This window comes from Pistacia vera, unplaced genomic scaffold (genome assembly GCF_008641045.1).
Source record: "Pistacia vera cultivar Batoury unplaced genomic scaffold, PisVer_v2 Contig101, whole genome shotgun sequence".
Taxonomy (NCBI): domain Eukaryota; kingdom Viridiplantae; phylum Streptophyta; class Magnoliopsida; order Sapindales; family Anacardiaceae; genus Pistacia; species Pistacia vera.
The window spans coordinates 251,564-261,309 of NW_022195039.1; the positions used below are offsets into that span (position 1 = coordinate 251,564).

The window sequence follows — 9,746 nt, forward strand, 5'->3', positions numbered from 1 at the left end:
GGATTTGGGTACGTTGTGTTACATATAAAGCAGTAGAAGTCTTCGGCCAACCCCAAAATGACCCCGAGAAAGAATAATAACCTGCCATGGCAACATGATGAATTCAAGGGGGAACGACTTACACCTACCCAGAATTTACTTTAAAGATAAATTGATACCCAAAAGGTTTTGAAATGACAAATACCCACTTTCCGTCCAAATCAGTTAGTAAATCTGTTAACTAAAATGGTATTATCGACATTCTATCATTTTTATGGGGGTAATTTTGACTTTTCGTGCTTTAAGGTTTGTGCATAATAAAAAAAGTTAAAAAAATTGCATTAATAAAATATTAAAAAAATCTGCCCAATATCTTATCCTTCGTCTTCTTCTCCCCTTTCTCTATCTTATCTTTCTCTGATTGTCCCCCTGCTTCTTCTTCCCTTCCTTCTCCCTCTTTTTCCTCCAGTCAGTAGGCAAGAACCCGGCACCGAAATATGGCCAGATCGAAAGCCTCTCTCCTCTCTCTCTTCCTGTCTTCATCTTCTTCATCTCTCTCATAAAAGGGCAAAAAAAGGGGTCTTTTGCAAAACTGTCGCACTTCCCCACCCATTTTCCGAAGGCCCCATTACCGAAAACCTTTCCTCTCCCCGCCAATCGTCTTTTCGGTGTGCCCTCTCCAAAACCCCCGCTTTCCCCGTCGTCGTTTGCTCACATTTCACCGCCCATTGAATTCCTAGGGCTTTTTGTTGTTTGTTGAATTGGGATTGATTGGTTTTTTTCGGAGTTTTTGATGAGAAATTGATGGTTGGAGATTAATTGGGGTGTTTTTTTTTTTTTTCTGTTTTTGTTTGATTTTTGGGGATTTCTGATCGGGTTTGGCATTGATGATTGATTTTCCAAGTTTTGGCACGCCACTTGTTTAATGTTTTGCCCCAAACCTTCTGTCCCTTGCGTGTTTTGGTTCTTTTGAGTGTTTGAGAGTGATTCTTTGGGATTTTTTGCATTGAATCTTTTGGTGATTTGAGTAAGGTTTTTTTGGGGCTTTGGTCGTTTGTTGCCGGTTGTCCCGTGGTTCTGGCGAGAGATGAAGAAGATGAAGTTAAAATTTTAATTAAAATTAATTATATTTTTTTGTTGGATATAAAATTACCATATTATCCTTTTTCAAACTAACTTTACTAACAGATTTGGACGGAAGGTAGGTAAGTGACGTTTTCAAACTTATTGGGTACCACATTGTCTTTATAGCAAACTATGGGTGGCTGCATGTCGTTCGGCCATTCAACTAATGACAATTAAATATTAATAATTAAAGAAAGATTTTTATCAGTAAAAAAGTTTGAAGTGTTATTTATCATGACAAAAATCACTAATATTTTTCTTTAGACTTTTTATTCTCATAATCAAAAAGCAATTAATTACTTGACTCTATTTTTATGTATTTAAATTGTAATTGTTAAATTTAAATTCTTTAAATTCTGAATGATAAATCATAGTCATATATAATTTCCTTCATCATCTTCTCACTAAAACAAAGTAGAATAGAACGATTCTAGTTCTCTTGCCCACAATAAGTCAATAGAGGATTAAATATACAACAAAATTTCGTAGGTTAGTTAAGTATCTTTGCAAGAAGTGAACTATAAGCCAAGAAAAAGGGATAATTAAACCTTAGATTTTTACACAAAATTTATAACATTCACATGAAATTATGTTTTAAAATATATATAACAAAAGGATTTATATAAAATATATAATGTAAATACTGTACTCCAAAATTGTGAAGCTCCTAAAAGATTATGAATTAACTTCAACATAAAATGGGATTCAATATCTCTTATTAATGAACTTTTCCTTTTTTATTGGGAGAAATACTCTTTCCCAGAAGTAATCCCAATCTATCATATCAAAAGGTATTATTAGTCTACTTTTAGAAATTAATTAATTAATTAATTCTTATTCTTATTCAAATTCCTATTCTTAGAGAAATAAAAGTTTAATTGAATATCTGAAAACATTTACATTTTGACACTAGAAACCATTATTCTCTTAGTTATTTAGTCAAATTTTTCGTTAAGATGAATTTTAATAGCTTGATTCATTAAAAAAAATCATGGTTCTTTAAATCCATTCTCTTCGCCATTTTTCAAAATAAATAAAAAGTATTGTTCAATTATTAATTAAATACAATTTACAGCAAAATAAATAAAATGAAACCATCGTGATCATAGAAGAAAATTCAAATGGTCCCTTTGTTTTATTGAAAACATAATGAAGGAAAATTGTGAATGCAACATTGCCAACTAGCTTTTATGTTCACCTTATATTCTAGGGTTTTTTAGTTGCTTTTATGTCCCACATCACCAAAAGGGACCATCATTCTTATAGGAAATTTTTGTGCATGAAACTTACGGGAAATTTCTCTGATTACAACTTTTGATCAAAATTTCTAAGAGTGGGCTAGCGGGTTGCTATCACTGTAGACTCTTAAGTGAACTAAAAGAAGTAATTATTTATCAAATATATGATTTTTTAACATTTTTCATTAGTATTTAGGATGATGTTAATCTGTAGCTAATTTATATTATAATAGGAGAGTTGTATGTAAGGACTCCATTAATATGAAATGGATTAATTTATTTATAATATTCACAGTAAATTATGTTGAATTTTAGTGATTTTATAAGCTCTTTTTCAAATATTTTGCTTTTGCAATTGTGTCATTGTCTACATGGAATTGCGTGTGAGTTAGTGTAAAAAATTGATGCCTAATTGATAATTTGTTTTGAATTTCAGGAATTGTTTTTTTCCACAGAAAATGATACATGCGTCTCAGCTCTAAAGTCAAATTGTTTTTCTCATAGAAATTAGTGATTGTCTAATTGAAGACTATTCTCATTGGTTTTTCTTTTTTGAAATTATTGTTCGAATTACATAAATTTCTTCGTTTACGAACAATAATAAAAATCTATTTCCTCTTCACTCTGTTTCAAGATCAAATCCTTTATATTTTCAAAGAAGTTTACAACTTATAATCAGGAGACTTTTAAGGTTTTCTGTTATACATCAATTTTGAACCAACCAATTAATGGGTCAGGATACAATCAATTTGGAGAAGTTTTCTGTATGTTAGTTCCAAGTAATTTAATTTATTGGTCCCAGTTTGGTCGACCTCTTACTGTTAGAGAAGAGTCAAGGGCAACAAAAGAAGAAAATTCTAATGGTCCATTTGTTTTACTGAAAACAAAAATGAAGGAAAATTGTACCGAGTGCAACATCGCCAACTAGTTGTCCATGTAACACTTTAATTTTTTTTGTCAATTGATTTAGTTAAATGTTTAATCAATCTCTATTTTTAGTATGATATTAGTCGTCATTGACTTCAAACGTATCATTTACTGAAGAAAACAAATTATGTCACTAGAAACCATTATTCTCTTAGATATTTTGTCAAATTTTTCGTTAAGATGAATTTTAATAGCTTGGTTCATTCAAAAAAAAATAATGGTTCTTTGAATCCATTCTCTTCGCCATTTTTCAAAATAAATAAAAAGTGTTGTTCAATTATTAATTAAATGCAATTTACAACAAAATAAATAAAGTGAAACCATCGTGATCATAGAAGAAAATCCAACTGGTCCCTTTATTTTATTGAAAACATAATGAAGGAAAATTGTGCATGTAACATTGCCAACTAGCTTTTATTTTCACCCTATAGTCTAGGGCGTTTTAGTTGCTTTTATGTCCTACATCACCAAGTTAGTGAGATCAACTTTCTTATAGGAAATTTTTGTCCATGAAAGTTGCAGGAAATTTCTTTGATTACACTTCTGATCAAAACTTCTAAGAGTGGGCTAGCGGGTTGCTATCACCGTAGACTCTTAAGTGAACTAAAAGAAGTAATTATTTATCCAATATATGATTTTTCAACATTTTTCATTAGTATTTAGGATGATCTTAATCCGTAGCTAATTTATATTATAATAGGAGAGTTGTGTGTAAGGACTCCATTAATATGAAATGGATTAATTTATTTATAATATTTACAGTAAATTATGTTGAATTTTAGTAATTTTATAAGCTCTTTTTTAGATATTTTGCTTTTGCAATTGTGCCATTTTCTACCTGGAATTGCGTGTGAGTTGGTGTAAAAATTTGATGTTTGATTGATAATTCATTTGGAATTTCAGGAATATTTATTTTTCCAACAGAAAATGATACATGCATCTCAACTCTAAAGTCAAATTGTTTTTTCCATAGAAATTAGTGATTGTCTAATTAAAAACTATTCTCATTGGTTTTTCTTTCTTGAAATTATTGTTCGAATTACATAAATTTCTTCATTTACGGACAACAATAAAAATTACTTTGTGCTATTTCCTCTTCACTTTGTTTCAAGATCAAGTCCTTTATGTTTTCAAAGAAGTTTACAACTTATCATAAGGGAACTTCTAAGGTTTTCTATTATACATCAATTTTGAACCAACCAATTAATGGGTCCGGATACAATGAATTTGGAGAAATTTTCTACATGTCAGTTCCAAGTAATTTAATTTATTGGTCCCAGTTTGGTCGACCTCTTGCTGTCAGAGAAGAGTTAAAGGCAACAAAAGAAGAAAATTCAAGTGGCCCGTTTGTTTTACTAAAAACATAATGAAGGAAAATTATACTGAGTGCAACATCGCGAGCTAGCGGTCCATGTAATACTTTAATCTTTTTGTCAATTGAAAAATCTAATTTAGTTAAATGTTTAATCAATCTTTATTTTCAGTATAATGTTAGTCGTCCTTGACTTCAAACGTATCATTTACTCAAGAAAAAAATTATGTTCCTTAAAACTCCAAAGATGTTATCTAAGTCAAATAAATTAATTCAGTAGAGTTTATTTAATAATAAGAAGCATCTGTTCTAAGGAAAAGATCCGATGATCTGAATTTAATGAATAATCCATTAATTTTATTTGAACTATTACAAACTACAATTAGCTAGCTTTTCCTTAATATAACTTTTAAAATGTATGATAATCTGTTTAGTTATTTATAATTTTTTAACAATAGTTAAATCACAAAGAGAGAATCTCATATGAATGCTTTCATAATTTCCTCTTTGATTGACTTAGAAAGTTAAAAGTTTCATTTGACAAAACAAGGCCAAACAATCTTTTTATTTAACACAACATATCTTAATCTTCTAAGATATCATTCGTTTTGTAGGAGACAACGAGAAAAAAATAATTGTTCCACATCGTTAATGGGTTGTTAAGGTTTATATATGTAATTGAACTTTTTTTTTCGTACAATTAGCTTTTGAGAGTAGGTACTACCGAACTCATTTTTATCAAGTTGATTGTATTATTATATTAGAGGGCTGTCTTATTATATTTGGGCTCAAACTTGTTTGGGCTCAAGCTATATTATTATATTAATTGTATTATTATATTTAGGTTTAAGCTTGTTTGGGCTTAAACCTGGTTTAAATCATGTTAATTGTATTATTAAATTTGAGCTTAAGCCCACCTATACTCTAGGGTTTATGCACAAAACTTTTCTATGTTATATATTTATGCGAAAATTAAGCAAGTAACAAAGACGACATCGTTTATTCTTTGAAAAGATATTGTAACATATGTCAAAATGCTGTTGTGCCATATGTTATGATATCAAAACTACGCCGTCTTCTCTGCATACATGTACAAAATATTTAAAAAAATTTCTGCATATATCATTAGCTTAGAAATTCATAATCTAGCGCGCTTTAGTTACAAAAATATCCACAACTGAAATGCAAATGGACAGAAATTCAAAATCTTCAGCTTCAAACGACGAATCAATTAAGCTCGCCGTCGCCATTTCTCTTCTCCGATCAAAGCTCCCTTAGTCAAAATCAAAGCACTCAGCCTTCTTCTGAATCCGATGCACTTCGCTGGAAGCGGAAGGTCTCGTCTAAATCTCCATCAACTTTTTCGAATTCAGTTATCTCCATAACCAAACAGATCCTAATTTTGTTGAAATTTCAGGCGAAGGAACGGAAGCAAGATCTCATCAGGCTGAGAGAGGATCTAAGAGAAGCTGAAGGTTAGGTTCTGAATTTTTTTTTTTTCTGTTTTAATAATTCATTGATTTTGTTATTTTATTGTTTTATTTTGGATCTAGATTCTTCGCATTGCGATTTGTTTCCGCAATCAGCTTCTTGTAAGTGCTGTTTCTTTGATAGGTTGGGGAAATTAAGCCCTAAGATCGACGGAGATGCCTCTTATCGTCGGTTCAATGACGTTCTTCGCCGCAGATTTCTCAGACAAGTTCATTTTTATTTATTCTTTTATTGTTGTTTTAATGATAATTATCAACTACCGTTGCTGTTTTTGTTAAAATGTTTGTTAATTTTGTACTGAGACTGAAGGAAAGGAGGAGAAGAACAGGCGATTCCAATCAACGACGACGTTTTACAGGCATATTATGGAAAAGTGCATTCTATTTTGAAGTTCATTTACTTAATATATAGTTAATTTTTTGCTAATTTTAATTTACATTGGAACGATAAATTGAAATGTTAGTTTATAACATATTACAAGCTTGATAGTCTAATATTATAGTTCCACATTCAATTTTATGACGTTTTTCGACGTTTTGATTTGTTATATTTTAATGTCAAAATGAGGAACTTATGACATTCTAGAGTAACCAAGTTAGATTTTGCTTTCTTGATAGCTGTTGGGGAATTTCTTTGACATTACGTCTCTGAATTCATGAGTATTTAAGAGCAAGAATGGTGTTTAGTATAAACCTGTTTGATGTAAATTTTTGTTACAAATACAGAGTTGAGCTATGAAGATCATGTGGAGCAGCTTAGGGCCTCTGTTGATTTTTCTGTGGAGCTTTGCGACACTGTTTCTCCGGTTAGAGGAACCTGCTGAAATTTCCCTATGTGCTCTATATCATCACTGCCGTATTGTATTCACATATGTTGGGTGCCTTATATTTTTGCAGGCAAAGGAGGGCAATTTTGCAAATTGGTCTCACCAAACTTTGGACTTCATTTTAGGTGAGGTGTTGACATGAGATACCTGTAAATTGTATTAGTATTAGAAATTGTATCAGTTTATTGCAGTTAAATTGAAGTCAACTTTTAATATCTTAAAAATATGTTTGACACCCTTGGCTTGGATAGATTAATTTGGCTATTAGAAAAGAGTAGACAGAAGAGATTTTAATGAAGCCATTAGTTTGCTCTGTTCTTTAATGACTGAACAGAAGCCATCTTTTCAAATCACATATCTTGTGGTGTTGGTTGTTAGACCCAGAGTAGTTAGGATCTGCAGTTTTGTTGGGTGTTGAAGGTTTCCTTGTTTAAAATTCTATTGTTGACTGAGAGCATTTTGCTGAGTCTATGCTCTAGTTTCTTGCTGTTCACATTGACAGGGTCGCAATTGTACATGGTATTAAGTGTTCCTTTATGTTTTTTGACATATACATTCATGTATTTTCTTTTTAGTTAATTCTACCCTAGTGCTATTTAAAGTCTTTGTCTTGAAGCATCATTGAGGAATCTATTAACAGAGGGAAAGAGCAAAGAAGTCATTGAAGGAATAGTCAGCAGCTTAATTGTGCAGTCAGTTAAAAGAATGTGTTCCTCCTTGAAAGAAGATGGTATACTTGCCTGTGCTTTAAAATACTCTTTTTAACATTTTTTTTATAGATATATGTTGTTTAAAGGTTTAAGAACTCTTTTTCTTATCACTTTATAGTGATATTCATTAGTAGGAGCATCAAATCATTGCAAGATTTCTATTTTTCCAGCGAATGTTACCATTATGAACTTTTTAGTTTTGCCATTTTCTCAGTTTTTATTTTCAAGGTGCTGACTCAGAGTCGCTTCATATTGACGACAATTCTCAATTCTGTATTCAACACCTGATCCCCAAGGTTGCAAGTGAAGCCTTATATTGGACAGTGTGTCATATTCTCAGTATCCCAAAGAATTTCTGTAGTAGCAGAAAGCTTGCTTTTCTCATATCCATTTGATGTTGCTTTCCCCAGTATGCATGAGTGCATGTTTCTAATGTAAGTACTTCAGTAACTATTTGCATTCATGATCACCTCCCCTATCTCTCATCAAATTATTCCATTGAGTGAGATTTTGTATCTACATTCGATTAGATTCCATATCTAAACTAAGGTCCATATCTTTTACTGAATTAGGAGACAGCTAGGCATTGTAAAAAGCTTTTCTTCAAGCATTTGTTCTCCTATTTTTTTAATTGAAGACTTGTGACACTGGAATTGTCATTTTTCATTGTAATGAAGCTGTAATGCCTGAGAGAGTGGTGTGAAAGTCGTTAGTATAGTTTAATCAATAGGGCAGGCTGGGTGGCTCAACTATTCATGGCCAAGTTCATAGCAAATCCAAATTGAATGACCTAGTAGAAACCAACTCCTATTCAAAAAATTTATCCAACTTTCCATTTATCTATCATCTAGTAATCCGAAATAGCTTTGTCTAATTTGTTTTTGTGAGTGGTAGGATCCAGCTTATTGAGTTTCTAAAATCAGATTACTTATTAACCTGGTTAAAAAGTGAATTTTTCGACAAAAGTATGTTCTGGTACTTTATTCCTTTCAATCTAATTAAGTATTTTCTTGCACTCAAGCTTAATATAAAGCATTTCAAGATTTGACAATGCCTTAAATATATGAACCCAACCAATGATGACATTGCAGTGCTCTTGGAAGAGTGGGTTAAATCAATCCTCCAAGCGAGAAAAGCAGTAGAACTTTTAGAAAGTAGAAATGGGTTTTATGTTCTATACATGGATCGAGTCACCGGATTGTTGGCTGAACAAGTTGGTCAGGTTTCATCACTCCACAAACTCAACCCAGATCTTCTTGATAAACTGTTTCTTTAGTTTTATCTTTGCATTTAATTTTATCACTCCACAAACTCAACCCAGATCTTGATATTTTTTCTTTTCATCAGTATTTCTCCAGATAAAAAATTGTCTTTAAGCATGAGAAACTCTAGAACTTAGTCCCTGAACACAAAAATAAAGGAATAGATCCAGAGAAATTATTGTTTGAAAAATTAAGATCGTTAAATCATGAAGGTATAATAGGTAGTGGACCTGACAGCCTATTCGATTGCAAGTATAACCTTTGAAAACTAATGAGAAAGATCAAGGTACCTTAACTTTCTCATTGGACCAAGGAATGGAGGAATCTGAACGTTTGGAAAATATCTGGGTTTCATGACTATGCACTTCTGAATGAAAACTGTGTAAAAAGGAAACATGGATGAGAGCATTGATTTAGAATCGTATTTATATTATGAATTCTAAATCATCTACAAGGCTTTGCCCTGGAATAGACTCTTAAGTCAATTAAAGAAGTTCTTACTTTCTCTGTTGATAATCAAAATAATATTCTGGATTAGCATACATTAAAAGAAATATTATGATATTACACTACGTAAACATGCTTTTACAATGAGATTTCATAATATTTAATAATTACAATGAGAACCAAAAGTAATTAACTAGTAAAGAGTTTAAATATTACTTACGTCAATCAGGAACTTTTCTTTAGACTTTTACATTTGCTAACATTAATTATTGAGGTAATAAATTTCTGTATCATGGGAAGTAGAAAAATAATGGCAGTTTCGCAATTCCAAATAATAATTTATGCACTCTTGGGGTGTTCCGAATGAAGAGTATTGGATCCAAAATTAAACCCCCAAGCCTAAGGTTAAAGATTGTTGTGAAGCCCAAG

At 31.4% G+C, this 9,746-nt stretch overlaps 1 long non-coding RNA gene across 3 annotated transcripts; it reads left to right on the plus strand.

Moving 5' to 3' along the window:
• Nucleotides 1-5,749: 5,749 nt before the first annotated feature.
• On the plus strand, nucleotides 5,750-7,909 carry LOC116111525. Of its 3 annotated transcripts, XR_004125103.1 has the most exons (5): nucleotides 5,750-5,917; nucleotides 5,999-6,056; nucleotides 6,196-7,023; nucleotides 7,501-7,628; nucleotides 7,823-7,909. It is a non-coding gene; the product is annotated as an uncharacterized LOC116111525 (long non-coding RNA). The 3 variants fall into 3 exon arrangements; XR_004125092.1 differs by having other exon boundaries at nucleotides 7,501-7,905; XR_004125100.1 differs by having other exon boundaries at nucleotides 7,515-7,905.
• Nucleotides 7,910-9,746: the final 1,837 nt, after the last annotated feature.